Raw genomic sequence first — 16,837 nt, 5'->3', positions numbered from 1 at the left:
GGAGTTCAAAACCAGCGACCCCCATCTCTAATAAATAAGTAAATAAATAATTTAGCCACGCATGGTGGTGGTGTGCACCTGCAATCCCAGCTACTCCGGAGGTTGAGGTGGGAGAATCCCTCGATCCCAGGAGTTTGAGGCGCACCACTGTACTCCAGCCTGGGCAACCGAGTGAGAACCTGTCTCTAAAAAGTCCAAGAATTTGTCCCCAGTGGGAAGATGGTTTGGAGATGTGGTCAGCCACATACATGGATGGAGTTGTGTTGTCATGAATGCTTCATTTAGGTGGATTGGCTGTCATACGCACAGGTAAGCGACACACCCAACAGTTAGTATGCTTGAAAATAGGCCTGTAGCTGGGCGCGGTGGCTCCCGCCTGTAATCCCAGCACTTTGGGAGGCCGAGACGGGTGGATCACAAGGTCAGGAGATCGAGACCATCCTGGCTAACACGGTGAAACTCCATCTCTACTAAAAATACAAAAAAAAAACCGGGCAAGGATAGCCGGGTGAGGTGGTGGGCGCCTGTAGTCCCAGTTACTCAGGAGGCTGAGGCAGGAGAATGGCATGAACCCGGGAGGCGGAGCTTGCAGTGAGCCGAGATTGAGCCACTGCATTCCAGCCTGGGTGGCGAGACTCCGCCTCAAAAAAAAGAAAATAGGCCTGTTCCTTGGGTGGAGCTAACATGCAGATGATTGGCAAAGCCTCCTGAGAAGCAGTGGGGTCAGGGCTGGGGTTAGGAGGGCAGAGGTCAGGGCTAGGGTTAGGAGGGCAGCCTACAAGAGTTGAAAACCACCTAGTGAATCTATGGTGGTTGGGCTGCTAGGGAGGAAAAGGAGGAGTGGGAAGGTGGGAGAAAGGCCTTTGACAGGGTTACAGTAGGAAGCAGGGTGTGGAGGAGTCGACCTGGGGCCAGCTCAGTTGTGTGGACGGTGGTCAGGTGTCATCCATCTTCGGGTGAGGTCACGGTCTGGATGAGTCCAGCTGCAGGGCTGAGGTCACTCACCTGGGAAAGAAGCTGGTTGGGGTGAGCTCCTGGGCCTCCCTGAGTTTGCAGTGACCTTCGCCCAATAATGGACCTCGAGACATCTGTGAGGGAGTCCTAGAACCACAGGACTGTGGTTGGACAGAGCTAGTGAAGAAGCCATTGTCCTGGCGTCACACTGGGGATACAGTGATTCCAAAGCTGCCTGCTGCATACACCCCACAGGAAGTATTCCAGCAGGGCTTCCTATTAATAGTCTGACATGCATTGTGAGGGGCAAAATGTGCACACGTGACACTCATTGGAGAGCCTCAGCAGTGGGCATTCCATTTACATTGCTGCTTCCCGTGTGTGTGTCGGGGGTCCTCCCTTATGAGTTTATTTTTTTCTGAAATAAAAAACAAATTGTTTAAAGTACTTATTTGGCCGGGCGCAGTGGCTCGCGCCTGTAATCCCAGCACTTTGGGAGGCCGAGGAGGGTGGATCACTTGAGGCTGCGAGTTCAAGACCAGCCTGGCCAACATGGTGAAACCCCGTCTCTACTAATAATACAAAAATTACCTGGGCGTGATGGCGCCTGCCTGTAATCCCAGCTACTCACTGCAACCTCCGCCTCCCGGGCTCCAGCGATCCTCGTCCCTCAGCCTCCTGGTATTTGCTGGTTTTAGAGGCGAAGTCTGGGCAGGTCAACCTGGCTGGAGCGCAGAGGCTATTCCTAGGCGCGATGCCACTACCGACGCGCTCCGTTTTCCACCGGGGCTGCCTCCCTCTTCCCTAGGCGGCCTGGTGGCAGAGGCCACCATACCGATGCCGGCCTCAGTGCGGACCTGGATCGGCACAGCGCACTACAGCACAGAACTCCCCGTCACGCGATTCTCCTGCCTCACTCCTGAGCAGCTGGGACCTCAGGCACGCGCGGCGCCGGCCCCTGGAGCTCAGAACAGCCGTTAGGACTGCATCCGGCACCAGGCAGCCAGCGGCGAGGGGGACATAGGATCGTGCTGCCATCTGGTGGCTGGATGGGTAGCTGCTGCTTTTTTTTTTTCTTTTTGAGGCACAGCCTCTCTCTGTGGCCCAGGCTGGACGCAGTCACTCAACAACCGCTCACTGCAGCCTCCATCCCCCACTCCCCCCGCCCCGGCCCAATACATCCTCCTATCTCAGCCTCCCAAAGTGCTGAGATTACAAGTGTGAGCCACCGCACCGGGCCGGTACCACTTTTTTTTTTTTTTTCTTTTGAGACGGAGTATCACCCTATCTCCCAGGCTGGAGTTTAGTGGCGCAATCTAGGCTTACCGCAACCTCTGCCTCCCGGAATCAAGCGAGTCTCCTGCCTTAGCCTCCTGAGTAGCTGGGATTACTGGCGCACACCACCACGCCCGATTAATTTTTGTATTTTTAGTAGAGATGGAGTTTCACCATGTTGGCCAGGCTGGTCTCGAACTCCTGACTTCAAGTGATCTGACCACCTCCGCCCACCAAAGTGCTGGGATTACAGGCACGAGCCACCACCCCCGGCCGGTAGCGTCTTTGAAGAGCTTAAACAAGTGTGGGTAACAGTCTGGGGGAACTTCTGCGCAGTTCTGATTGTGCAGCCCAGTGGGGCCTGTTACAGGGATTTGGTGTCCCAGGCCCAGATTATCCCCCAAAGTAGGCATAGCCAGGTGAGGAAAGCCAGAAGTCAGCGACAAATACTGTGCAGTTCCACATATGTGGAGTATCTAGAGGAGTCAGATTTGTAGAGAGAGGCAGGGCCTGGTGACTAACGTCTGTTATCCCAGGATTTGGGGAGGCTAAGGTGAGTGGATCACTTCTGAGGTCAGGAGTTCGAGACCAGCTTGGCCAACATGCTACTAAAAATACAAAAATACAAAAAATACAAAATTTACTAAAGATACAAAAATTAGCCGGACGTGGTCGTGCATGCCTGTAATCCCAGCTACTTGTGAGGCTGAGGAAGGAGAATCACTTGGACCCAGGAGACAGAGGTTGCAGTGAACCGAGACTGCGCCACTGCCTTGGCACTGCACTCCAGCCTGGGTGGCTAGCAAAACTTTATCTCAAAGAAAACAAATGAACAACAACAACAACAAAAAAAAATTAGCAGGGCATGGTGGTATGCGCCTGTAGCCCTAGCTTCTCGGGAGGCTGAGGCAGGAGAATCACTTGAACCCCGGAGGCAGAGGTTGCAGTGAGCTGAGATCGCACCACTGCACTCCAGCTTGGGCGACAGAGCTGGACTCCATCTCAAAAAAAGAAAAAAGAAAAAAGACAAAAAAATTCGTAGAAACAGAAGGTGGAACCGTGGTTACCAGGGGTTGGGAGGGGTGGGAATTAGTGTTTAATGGGTGCAGAGTTTCAGTTTCAGATGATGAAAAGATTCTAGAAATAGATGGCTGTGAATGTACTTAATGTCACTAAACTGTACACTGAAAAATGATTAAATTAGTGCTCGCTTTGGCAACACATATACTAAAATCAGAATGATAGAAGATTCGCATCGCCCCGCCCGAGGACGACACGTGAATTTGTGAAGCGTTCCATGTTTTTATTTTATTTTATTTTATTTTTTGAGACGGAGTCTCGCTCTGTCGCCCAGGTTGGAGTGCAGTGGCGCCATCTCGGCTCACTGCAAGCTCTGTCTCCTGGGTTCACACCATTCTCCTGCCTCAGCCTCCCGAGTAGCTGGGACTACAGGCGCCCGCCACCAAACCCGGCTAATTTTTTGTATTTTTAGTAGAGATGGGGTTTCACGGTGGTCTCGATCTCCTGACCTTGTGATCCGCCCACCTCGACCTCCCAAAGTGATGAGATTACAGGTGTAAGCCACCACGCCCGACCAAAGCATTCCATATTTTTAAACAGATATATAGACCAATGGAACAGAACAGGAGCCTCAGAAATAACATCACACATCTACAACCATCTGATCTTTGACAAACCTGACAAAAACAAGAAATGGAAAAAGGATTCCTTATTTAATAATGCTGCTGGGAAAACTGGCTAGCCACATGCAGAAAACAGAAACTGGACCCCTTTCTTATACCTTATACAAAAATTAACTCAAAATAGATTAAAGACTTAAATGTAAAACCCAAAAACCATAAAAACCCTAGAAGAAAACTTAGGTAATACCATTCAGGATATCGGCATGGGCAAAGACTTCATGACAAAACACCAAAAGCAATGGCAACAAAAGCCAGAATTGACACAGAGAATGTAATCAAACTAAAGAGCTTCTGCACAGCAAACAAAACTATCCTCAGAGTGAACAGGCAACCTACAGAATGGGAGAAAACTTTTGCACGCTACCCATCTGACAAAGGGCTCATATCCAGAATCTAGAAGGAACTTAAATAAATTTACAGGAAAAAAACAACCCCATCAAAAAGTGGGTAAAGGATATGAACAGACACTTCTCAAAAGAAGACATTTATGTGGCCAACAAACATATGAAAAAAAGCTCATCATCACTGGTCATTAGAGAAATGCAAATCAAAACCACAATGAGATGCCATCTCATGCCAGTTAGAATGGCGATTATTAGGGGCCGGGTGCGGTGGCCCATGCCTGTAATCCCAGCACTTTGGGAGGCCGAGGCGGGTGGATCATGAGGTCAGAAGACCGAGACCATCCTGGTTAACACGGTGAAACCCCATCTCTACTAAAAATACAAAAAATTAGCTGGGCATGTGGCAGGAGCCTGTAGTCCCAGCTACTCGGGAGGCTGAGGCAGGAGAATGGCGTGAACCTGGGAGGCAGAGCTTGCAGTGAGCCGAGATCGCGCCACTGCACTCCAGCCTGGGTGACAGAGCAAGACTCTGTCTCAAAAACAAAAAACAAAACAAAACAAAAACAGAATGGCGATTATTAAAAAGTCAGAAAACAACATGCTGGCGAGGCTGTGGAGAAATAGGAACACTTTGACACTGTTGGTGGGAGTATAAATTAGTTCAGCCATTGTGGAAGACATTGTGGCGATTCCTCAAGGATCTAGAACCAGAAATACCATTTGACCCAGCAGTCCCATTACTGGGTATATACCCAAAGCATTATAAATCCTTCTACTATAAAGACACATGCACACGTATGTTGATTGCAGCACTATTTACAATAGCAAAGACTTGGAACCAACCAACCCAAATGTCCATCAATGATAGACTGGATAAAGAAAATGTGGCATATATACACCATGGAATACTAAGCAGCCATAAAAAATAATGAGCTCATGTCTTTTGCAGAGACGTGGATGAAGCTGGAAGCCATCATTTTCAGCAAACTAACACAGGAACAGAAAACCAAACACTGCATGTTCTCACTCATAAGTGGGAGGTGAACAAGAGAACACATGGACACAGGGAGGGGAAGATCACACACTGGGGCCTGGCTAGGGGTGGGGGGCAAGGGGAGGGACAGCATTAGGAGAAATGCCTAAGGCATGCAGGGCCTAAAACCTAGATGACAGGTTGACAGGTGCAGCAAACCATTATGGCATGTGTATACCTGTGTAAGAAACCTGCACGTGCTGCACATGAATCTCAGAACTTAAAGTAAAATTTTAAAAAATAAATAAAATTAAAATTTAAAAAATTATTAAAATAGGCTGGGCACGGTGGCCTAAGCCTGTAATCCTAATTACTCAGGAGGCCAAGGTGGGAGGATCCCTTGAGCCCAGGAGGTTGAGGCTGCGGTGATCTGCGAGGGCACCACTGTACTCCAGCCTGGGTGACAGAGTGAGATCATGTCCCAAAAAAAAAAAAAAAAAAAAAAAAGAAAAAGGTTAAATTGGTAAATTTTGTTATATATTTTACCACAATAAATAGAATGGAAGTAGAGGCTGAGAGGCTGTTGAATTAGGTACTGTGGAACACTTCAAGGAAGCAAAAATAGCAAATATTGGACAGCAAAAGACTGAATGGGCTCCATCCTTTCAGCCTGCTGGGGCTGGGGCCTCCACGGTCCCCTGGGTTAAGGTTTCAGCATCCACCGTGAGATGCCATTTGTTCTTTTCCATTGGAAGAACATGTCAAATCGGGCTGTTAAACGGAGAAACAGAAGGGATAGTCACCCCTTCTCTCAATCCTTGAAGTCCCTGTTTTAATGTATTTTGGGTCATATTAACGATTTTAATGGCTTGGGCAGGTCTTCAGGGTCTCGTCTGCCAAGACCAACAGTAAGGGACAAAGTGTGGGTTTTATTCCAATTGGAGCATCCATCCCAGTGATGGAAATTCAAGAGCAGAAAGAACTGAGACCACTGGAATATTCTGCAAAGCTATTACACCAGTGATCAGAGTGAGGCGGACTTGTTTGACTTCAATCTTATGCCCCAGGGAACAGAGGGAGTTCATCCCTTACATTTAGTGGGGTCTTTGTGGAAATAGTGTCAATTAAGGCCATAAAAGTTTGCTTAGTGCGTGGGAACCAGTGGACATTTGTGAATGCAATTGTCCTCTGTAGTGGCGAGGGTCAAGGAGTGTGCTGTGTCCCTAGCAAGGCTGGAGTGGTCACGGATGCTCCATTTTGGGGGATGTGATGTGGGCTCACATCTTGAGGATTTGGGTTTGGATTCTCTGTGTAACTTGTTTTAGAAGCGCCTGGACCTCTTTGGGGTCTTACCGTAAATCTGATTATCGGGGAAGCCCAGGTTGCAAAGTTACCAATCCCAGGGCTGTGTAGGGGGTGGCCGTGGAAGTTCTGAAACGGGGGCCCTTTCCTTATCAGTAGGGTTTGGTGCTTTGGGATGAGAAGACAGAGTCCTGGAATCCATCATTCCAGGCCATCGAGGGCCTCTGTAGGAGTAGTCACACGGGGCCGGGCATGGTGGTTCACACCTATAATCCCAGCACTTTGGGAGGCCAAGGTGGCAGGATTACTTAAGGCGAGGAGTTCAAGACCAGTCTGGGCAACACAAGGAGACCCCATCTCTACAAAAACTAAAAGCAATTACCCAGGCATGGTGGAGTGTGTCTGTAGTCCCACTACTCAGGAAACCGAGGCAGGATCACTTGAGCCCACAAGTTCGAGGCTGTAGTGAGCTGTGACTGCAGCACCACACTCCAGCCTGGGTGAGAGAGGGAGATCCTGTCTCTAAAAAAAAATAAAACAAAAGTGTAGTCACTTGACTAGTAAGGGGAGCTGTACAGCCTTCTAATTTGTAGGTTCTCCCCTGAAAAATAACTGCCAGATGCCTGTGTCAAAAGCCTTTCTCCTAGAACACCACGGGGTTGGGCCTCACTCCAGTTCTTCTGCCATACTTCTCCAACTCTTCCTTAAACTCTAATCCATGAATCCAGAGTAGGAGTTGGCAAGCTACAGCCTCCAGGCCAAATCTAGCTCACTGTGCATTTTCTTTTCTTTTCTTTTTTCTTTCTTTTATTTTCTTCCTTTCTTTTCCTCCCTCCTCCCTTTCCCCTTCCCTTCCCCTTTCCTATCCTTTCCTTTCCTTTTTGACAGGGTCTCACCCTGTTGCCCAGGCTGGAGTGCAGTGGTGCACTAAACCTCGACAGATCGCTTTAATGATTGGCATCAGTAGTAAAGGGTCTGTCTGCGGCAGGAGGAGGCTTTTGGGTTTTTGCTTTTGGGTCGCTTGGTTTTTAATTTTTTTTCTTCTCCTTTTTATGTGAAGCTTAAGGGCCACCGTAGCTGAAAGCCTTGCCGCTGAATGCTGAAACGTAACCTTCCCTGGCTGCTGTATAGATAACATGCGTAAGCCACCATGGTCACAGCTTCTTCGGTTGTTTTTCAGGAACTTGGGCCAGCTCCTGTCCAGTTCAAACTGGTTGAGACCACCAACCCTTCAACTGGGCCTGCGCAAGTGCCCAAAACGTGGCCTTTTGGCATTGGAGGGCCAAAAACTCTGCCTTCAGCTCATGCTAATGCTACCCTTTTCTGTACACGTGTCCTGTGAAATGCCATGAACTCCAGCCATGCTCGCACAGAACGAAGCTGTTATTTATCTTCAGGGGACGTGGATTCGAGAGATGTTGTCCCACCTCCCCGCTCAGTGCCCTTGCGAATAAATCTTTTCTCTTTTGCAAAACTGTGTCATAGTGTTGATTTACTGCGCCAGCAGAATGCACACGAACCTGGGTAGCAACAAAAGGCTGGAGGTCATGCCCAAGTATGCTGTAGGGGTGGGCAGAGGACTACCATGCCCAGCCAATTTTTGTATTTTTTTTTTTTTTTTAGTAGAGACAGGGTTTCACCATGTGGGCCAGATGGTCTCTATCTCTTGACCTTGTGATCCACCTGCCTCAGCCTCCCAAAGTGCTGGGATTATAGGCGTGAGCCACCACGCCCGGCCAGTATGTAGGCTTTTCGTATTTGAGTCTTCCACTTAGTATTATAATACGCACCAAAGGTTTCTCCGTGTCTTTTCATGGGTTGATAGCTCATTTGTTTTCGGCATTGAATAATACTCCATTGTCTGGATATACCAGAGTTCAGTTCAACAACTTGGTTTGTGAACTTCCAAGTTTCTTGGTTCCTTCCAAGCTATGGCAGTTATGAATAAAGGTGCTATAAGCATCCATGTGCAGGTTTTTGTGTGGACATAAGTTTCCAACTCATTTGACTAAATACCAGGGAGTGTGATTGCTGGGTCACATGGTAAGAGTATGCTTAGTTTTATAAGAAACTGCCAAACTGTCTTCCAAAGTGGCTGCATCACTTTATAATCCCATTGGCAATGAGTGCTGTTGTCAACGTTTTGAATTTTGGCCGTCCTAATATGCGTGTTGTGGAATCTCATTGTTTTAATTTGTAATTCCCTAAATGACATAAAATGTGAAGTATTTTTTCCATATGTTTATATCTGTTTATCTTTTTTGGTGAGGTATCTGTTCAGATATTTTGCCCACTTTTAAGTCAGGTTGTTCATTTCCTCCCTTCCTCCCTCCTTCTCTTTTCTTTTTTCTTTTCTTTTCTTTTCTTTTTTGAGACAGAGTCTCACTCTGTCACCCAGGCTGGAGTGCAGTGGCTCGATCTTGGCTCACTGCAACCTCTGTCTCCTGGGTTCAAGTGATTCTCCTGCCTCAGCCTTCTGAGTAGCTGGGATTACAGGCATGTGCCACCATGCCTGGCTAACTTTTTGTATTTTTAGTAGAGACGGGGTTTCACCGTGTTAGCCAGGATGGTCTTGATCTCCTGACCTCGTGATCCACCTGCCTCAGCCTCCCAAAGTACTGGGATTATAGGTGTGAGCCACTGCACCAGGCCTTTTTGTTTTTTTTTTTGAGATAAAGTTTCATTCTTGTCACCCAGGTTGGAGTGCAATGGCACGATCTTGGCTCGATGGAACCTCTGCCTCCCAGGTATAGGCAATTCTCCTGCCTAAGCCTCCCAAGTAGCTGGGAACACAGGCGCGTGCCACCACACCTGATTAATTTTTGTATTTTTAGTAGAGACGGGGTTTCACCATGTTGGCCAGGATGGTCTTGAACTTCTAATCTCAGGTGATCCGTCCGCCTTGGCTTCCCAAAATGTTGGGATTACAGGCATGAACCACCGTGCCCAGTCATTCATGTTCTTATTGTTGAGTTTTAAGAGTCCTTTTTGGCCGGGCACGGTGGCTCACACCTGTAATCCCAGCACTTTGGGAGGCCGAGGCAGGTGGATCATGAGGTCAAGAGATCAAGGCCACCCTGGCTAACACGGTGAAACCCTGTCTCTACTAAAAACACAAAAAAATTATTCGGGCGTGGTGGCAGGCGCCTGTAGTCCCAGCTACTTGGGAGGCTGAGGCAGGAGAATGGCGTGAACCCGGGAGGTAGAGGTTGCAGTGAGCCGAGATCGCGCCACTGCACTCCAGCCTGGGCGACAGAGCGAGACTCCGTCTCAAAAAAAAAAAAAAAAAAAAAAGTTATTTTTAAGATAACAGTCCTGTATCAGACTGTCAGATATGTCTTTTTTCCACTTCATGAGAAGTACAAGTATCTTACAATAAAACAGTTCTAATTTCTCCCTCCTATCCCTTGAATCATTGCTGCATTTCACTTATACATAGCTGTAATGATTGAAAACATTGTTGCTACGTATTTTGAACAATATGGTTCAAAATAAGGTTGTATATTAAGCCTTATTGCATAGATCAATTAAGAATAAGAAAAATATAAATTTTAAATTTTAGCTACACTTATTTTTTCTCTCCTGCGCTTCCATTCTTCATGTATATATGACATATATAAACTATATATAACATATTATAGTGTATCTTATATTAAACACGTATATATACATATATAAATATATATAACATATTATATGTATTTTATTAAGCACGTATATATACGTATATAAATATATATAACACATGTATTTTATTGAATATTATATTATTTCTCTGAAGAACTTCTTTTAACATTTCTTGCAGGGCTGGTCTACTTATAACAAATTTCTTCAATTTTTATTTGAGAACATATTTATTGCTACTTCCTTTTTGAAGGATAATCTCATAGGGTTCAGAATTCTAGGTCGGTGGGTTTTTTCTCTCAAAACTGTAAATATTTCACTCCACTCTTTTTGTTTTGATGGTTTCTGTGAAGAAGTCTAATGCAAGTCTTATCTTTGCCTTTTCCTCCTTGGCTTCTTTCAAGATTTTTTTCTTCATCTTGATTTTTTTTTTTTTTTTAGTTTGAAAATATGCCTAGGTATAGGCTTTTTGGCATTTATCCTTCTTGGCGTTCTCTGAGCTTCCTGGATCTGTGGTTTCATGCCTTTCATACCTGAAATTAATTTTGGAAAATTCTCATTCATTGTTGCTTCAAATGGCATTTTATACTTTGCCTTTAAGTACAGCTTGTAATTTTTAATTGAATGCCGAATATGTGGTGTCTTGTGGTGTGGTGATAAGGTGTGTGGGAGGACAAGGATACTACAGTCCTATGACGAGGTCTCTGTCTTTTAGGCACCCTGGGCTGTGACCTTCACAAGGATTTCCCAGTTTTTTTTCCACCTTAAGTGTGACAGGACAGTTAGAGAGGGCTGGAGTTGGGCAGTTTCCTTTCCCCGGGTTGCTAGGCTCTGATAAAATTGCAGTAGGTCAAGGTTTGACAAAAGAGTTTATACTGAGGGGCGGCCATGTCAAGAGCAGAATGCTCTGGGTATGCTTCGTTTCTTTTTTTTTTTTCTTTTTGTCGTTTGCCATACCCTTAGATGGCGTGGGTATATTTCAAAATGGCTTCTCTTCTCCTTTTGCTAGAAGCATGAAGGGATTTTTCTCCAATCTTCATTGTGAAAACCTGGTAGAGCTCATGGAGGTAAGATCACAAAAGTGTGAGCTTGCCTAACAGGCGTGCACTACCACACCCAGCTAATTTTTACATTTTTAGCAGAGACGGGGTTTCACCATGTTGGCCAGGCTGGTCTCGAACTCCTGACCTCAAGTGATCCCCCAGCCTCGGCCTCCCAAAGTGCTGGGATTACAGGCATGAGCCACCATACCCGGCCTCCTTGGGGTTATTTTCCTATTTATTTATTTATTTTTTGAGATGGAGTCTTGCTCTGTCGCCCGGGCTGGAGTGCAGTGGCCGGATCTCAGCTCACTGCAAGCTCCGCCTCCCGGGTTCACGCCATTCTCCTGCCTCAGCCTCCCGAGTAGCTGGGACTACAGGCGCCTGCCACCTCGCCCGGCTAGTTTTTTGTATTTTTAGTAGAGATGGGATTTCACCGTGTTAGCCAGGATGGTCTCGATCTCCTGACCTCGTGATCCACCCGTCTCGGCCTCCCAAAGTGCTGGGATTTCAGGCTTGAGCCACCGTGCCCGGCCCCTATTTATTTATTTATTGAGATGGAGTTTTGCTCTTGTTGCCCAGGCTGGAGTGCAATGGCACCATCTAGGCTCACCGCAACTTCCGCCTCCTGGGTTCAAGCGATTCTCCTGCCTCAGCCTCCTGAGTAGCTGGGATTACCATCATGCGCAGCTAATTTTGTATTTTTAGTAGAGATGGAGTTTCTCCATGTTGGTCTAGCTGGTCTCGAACTCCCGACCTCAGGTGATCCTCCCGCCTTCACCTCCCAAAGTTCTGGGATTACAGGCATGCGCCACTGCACCCAGCTCCTTGAAGTTTTTAATCTCAAACCTGGCCACGCTGAGCCTCCCGCAAATATAATGACAGGGTAGTTTTCTTGCCCCAGCACTGATTTCTCTGCAGGTTCCTGCTCATGGGTCTGTTCTCCACGAATTTGTGGTTCTCTCTGTGTCCTCTTCTCTGTATCTTTAACTTCAGGTGTGACACTGTTCTCTGTGGCCTCAGTTCTCTGAGAGATCTAAGAGGAGTTGTTGATTTTCAATTTGTTCAGATTTTCACCTGTTGTTAGGATGGAGTAATGACTTTCAAGCTCCTTCAATGCCAGCCCAGGGCCACTTTTCACATGTGCCATGCCACTGAACACCAGGGGTGTTTTTCTCCAACCCTGAGGAGCAGGATGTTTGTTCTGACAGAGGCATGGGAGTCAGCAGCTATAGAAGCATTTAAGCCTCATGGGGTGAGCCATCTGCTTTTAGGAGTATAGATCTAGGCATGTCACATGGCTTTCCTTTTAAAACACTAATCCCAGCTGTTCAGAATGGTCTCCTGTTATGTCCTGACCAAAATGCTTGCTGGAAACATTACGTTTTGCTTCCTCGGCAAAAATACTAAGTCTAGGGTGATAGCCCCCAAGAGTGTTTTGGTTTACGTTCCTAAGCTCCCACTCTGCATGCCTGTGCAACCCACCCTCCATCGAAACCCTGGACACTACAGCTTGGGTGAGCTTCTCTAGTTAGCAGCACTTTGCTTGTGTTGTCACACATTGTTGCTGAAAGAATTAACTGTGTCCCCACGCAGCTCCATGGGGAGGGGACACTTGGAAGCTTGTGCCTGGTTTCCTCTGGAAAAGACTCAGCTGATTTTAGTCTGTATCTTTTCGTTGTAACAAACCATAACTGTTCTGAGCCCTATGAGTCCCTCTAGCAAATTGTCAAGCTTGAAGGTGATCTTGCGGACCCTGACACAACATCATAACTCCATGGGGATAAGCGTGAGCCGCAGCAGCTGATGGGGATAAGCGTGAGCCGCAGCAGCCGATGGGGATAAGCATGAGCCGCAGCAGCCGATGGGGATAAGCGTGAGCCGCAGCAGTCGTTCTCATGAATCCTCTTAAACGCTGCTGCAGAGCAACACGTGAAAGGGTACCTCTGCTCCCAGCGGTGGTGTGGGACTGCCAAAGTCACAAACGTAGGAATCACCATGAGGCTGTGCCCTCATACTATTAAGAAACAGACAGGATCTCTGAGTAGGTCCCATAACCACCCCAAAAGCAATTCTTGGCCAGGCACAGTGGCTTACACCTGTAATCCCAGCAATTTGGGAGGCCAAGGTGGGTGGGGTGGATCACGAGGTCAGGAGATCGAGACCATCCTGGCTAACACGGTGAAACCCCGTCTCTACTAAAAACACAAAAATTAGCAGGGCGTGGTGGTGCACGACTGTAGTCCCAGCTACTTGGGAGGCTGAGGCGGGAGAATCGCTTGAACCCAGGAGGCGGAGCTTGCAGTGAGCTGAGATGGCACCACTGCACTCTGGGTGAGAGAGAGAGACTCCATCTCAAAAAAAAAAAAAAAAAAAAAGTAATTCTTTTCAAAAAATTAATTAGTTTTTGTTTTGTTTTTTTTGTTTGTTTTTTGGAGATGAAGTCTAGCTCTGTCGCCCAGGATGGAGTGCAGTGGTTTGATCTTGGCTCACTGCAACCTCCACCTCCCGTTCAAGCGATTCTCCTGCCTCAGCCTCCTGAGAAGCTGGGACTACAGGCGTGTACCACCACGCCCTGCTAATTTTTGTATTTTTAGTAGAGACGGGGTTTCACAACGTTGAGCAGGCTAGTCTTGAACTCCCGACCTCGTTATCTGCCCGCCTCAGTCTCCCAAAGTGCTGGGATTACAGGCAGGTGTGAGCCACTGTGCCTGGCCAAAAAAAAAAATTAATTAGTTTTTAAAGACAGGTCTTGCTCTGTTACCTAGGCTGGAGTGCAGCAGCGTAATAAAAGCTTACTGCAGCCTTGAACTCCTGGGCTTAGAGTCAATTAAGAAGCTACAGGGCTGGGTGCAGTGGCTCACGCCTGTAATCCCAGAACTCTGGGAGGCCGAGGCGGGCGGATCTCGTGATCAAGACCATCCTGGCCAACATGGTGAAATCCCCTCTCTACTAAAAACACAAAAATTAGCTGGATGTGGTGGTGTGCACCTGTAGTCTCAGCTACCCGGGAGGCAGAGGTTGCAGTGGGCCGAGACTGCAACCCTGCACTCCAGCCTGGTGACAGAGGGAGATTCCATCTCAAAAAAAAAAAAAAAAAGAAGCTACAATAATATAATAGACAATTCTAAAGTAATAGTGAGGAATACAATTCAAGAGTAATTTAAAAGTTAAATGTAATATATAGAACCAAAAAAGGAGTTAAGGGGCTAAGTGCCAATGAAAAGTATAAAGAAACAAAATCTAATAGACCTTATTATACAGAATTAGAAAATCTCTGTGCATTGGCTGGGCGCGGTGGCTCACACCTGCAATCCCAGCACTTTGGGAGGCTGAGGAGGGCAGATCACGAGGTCAGGAGATCGAGACCATCCTGGCTAACATGGTGAAACTCCATCTCTACTAAAAAAAATACAAACAAAATTAGCCAGGCATGGTGGCGGGTGCCTGTAGTCCCAGCTACTTGGGAGGCTGAGGCAGGAGAATGGCGTGAATCCAAGAGGCAGAGCCTGAAGTGAGCCGAGATTGCACCACTGCACTCCAGCCTGGGCAACTGAGCAAGACTCCATCTCATAAAAAGAAAAAAAAAAAAAAAAGAAAAGAAAAAGAAAACCTCTGTGCTTAAAAATGTTATAACAAAGACAGAAAATGTAGATGCCAAGGGGATATATATGTGTGTGTGTGTGTGTGTGTGTCTGTGCTTATGTGTCTATTTATGTGTGTATGTGTGTGTTTATGTGTCTGTGTGTGTGTGTATGTGTGTGGGTGTGAAATAAACCAAAGAGAACAGTGGACAAAAGACAGGAACAGCCCACACATATGAAGAGAAAAACAAACAGCCAACAAGCAGGGACAAATAATAGTCTTAAAGCCTCAAAATGGCAAATATAAAAATCAAGGCAGGAACGACCCCATGCTGGCCAGGGAGTGGTGACAGTGGCATGTCAGAGCCGCTGGGAACAGCTCACAGCAGGCCCACCAGGTCAGATTCCACCCAGGAACAGCGATGAGCTTGTGTTCATAACCTTCACCAGGTAACCGCATTTCTCAGAACGTACTCAGAGGAAATGATCAAAGATGGGCACAGAGGCCTATGTTAAATAATTATTTATAGGCAACATCTTGATGTTTAATAGTAAGGGAATAGATAAATTAAGATGCAACTGTAACATAGAAAATGATGTGGCCAATTATGCCTGAAAATATTTCATAACATGGAAAATACTTATCATAAAATGTTAAATGGAAAAGGATAAAAATAATACGTAGAATATGAATCTAATTTTCCTTTTTTTTTTTTTCTTTCTGAGATGGAGTTTTGCTCTTTTTTGTCACCCAGGCTGGAGTGCAGTGGCACAATCTGGGCTCACTGCAACCTCCACCTCCCGCGTTCAAGCGATTCTCCTGCCTGAGGCTCCCAAGTAGCTGGGATTACAGGTGCCTGCCACCACGCCCGGCTAATTTTGTATTTTTAGTAGAGACAGGGTTTCACCATGTTGGCCAGGCTGTTCTCGAACTCCTGACCTCAGGTGATCCGCCCACCTCAGCTTCCCAAAGTGCTGGGATTACAGGCATGAGCCACCGCACCCAGCCTAATTTTCTTTTAAATGAAAAACGATATGTATACATGCATAGAAAACAACCGGAAGACAATGTATCTAAATGTTAATAGTACTTATCTCCAGGTAATGATCCATGAACTGATTCTGAAGGTCTTTGTTTTGAGACAGGGTTTTGCTCTATCACCCAGGCTGGAGTGCAGTGGTGCCATTATGACTCACTACAGCCTTGACCTCCTGGCTTCAAGCGATCCTCCCACCATAGCCTCCAGAGTAGCTGCGACTATAGGCACGCACCACCATGCCCAGCTAATTTTTTTTGTATTTTTTGTAGAGATGGGATCTCCCTATGTTGCCCAGGCTGGTCTTGAACTCCTGGGCTCAAGCGATCTTGCGTTGGCCTCTCAAAGTACAGGCATGGGCCACTGAGCTGGAACCTGAGGGTCATTTTTATTATGATTTTGTGATTTTAAAAAATTTTTTCCAATATACATATAAAATTCATAATCAGGGAAAAGTTTTTACATACATAAAAGAAAAACACCAAGACTCCAATATAAAGAGGGACAAAGGGCATATTCAAATATTTTTCAAAAAGAAAGATCAATAGGCTGGGTGCAGTGGCTCATGCCTGTAACCCCAACACTTTGAGAGGTTGAGGTGGGAGGATCACTTGAGACCAGGAGTTCAATACCAGCCTGAGCAACACAGTGAGATCCCTCTGTTCCCCCCAAAATTTAGCTGGGCGTGGTGGTGCACACCTGCAGTCCCAAAGTCCCAACCATTCAGGAGGCTGAGGTGGGAGGATCACCTGAGCCAGGGAGGTTGGGGTTTCAGTGAGCTGTGATCACACCACTGCACCATGGAAATAACTTCAACATCCAACAAAAGAGTATCTAAGAGACCAGAGAGAACACTGTGCCTCTGTTTAGAAGTATAACAAGGAGAGTTTAGATGCTTGGAAAAAAAAAATTTGCTACAAAGCTAAATGGGGAAACAAGATAAAAACTATAGATATGCTATGTTTAAAATAATGCAAAGTTCTATATGAGCAAAGCAGAGG

The 16,837-nt window shown here is 46.6% G+C and overlaps 1 long non-coding RNA gene and 1 other non-coding gene across 2 annotated transcripts; both read left to right on the top strand.

Annotated features, from left to right (window-relative positions):
- Positions 1–1,576: 1,576 nt before the first annotated feature.
- On the top strand, positions 1,577–8,025 carry LOC108580693. Its single transcript, XR_001892140.3, has 2 exons — positions 1,577–2,007; positions 7,732–8,025. It is a non-coding gene; the product is annotated as an uncharacterized LOC108580693 (long non-coding RNA).
- LOC116270860 lies at positions 3,433–3,534 on the top strand. The gene has a single exon (XR_004179165.1). It is a non-coding gene; the product is annotated as a U6 spliceosomal RNA (small nuclear RNA).
- Positions 8,026–16,837: the final 8,812 nt, after the last annotated feature.

The sequence above is a fragment of the Papio anubis genome, chromosome 16 (assembly GCF_008728515.1).
Source record: "Papio anubis isolate 15944 chromosome 16, Panubis1.0, whole genome shotgun sequence".
Classification (NCBI taxonomy): Eukaryota; Metazoa; Chordata; class Mammalia; order Primates; family Cercopithecidae; genus Papio; species Papio anubis.
This window is presented reverse-complemented; position numbering and strand designations above follow the sequence as displayed.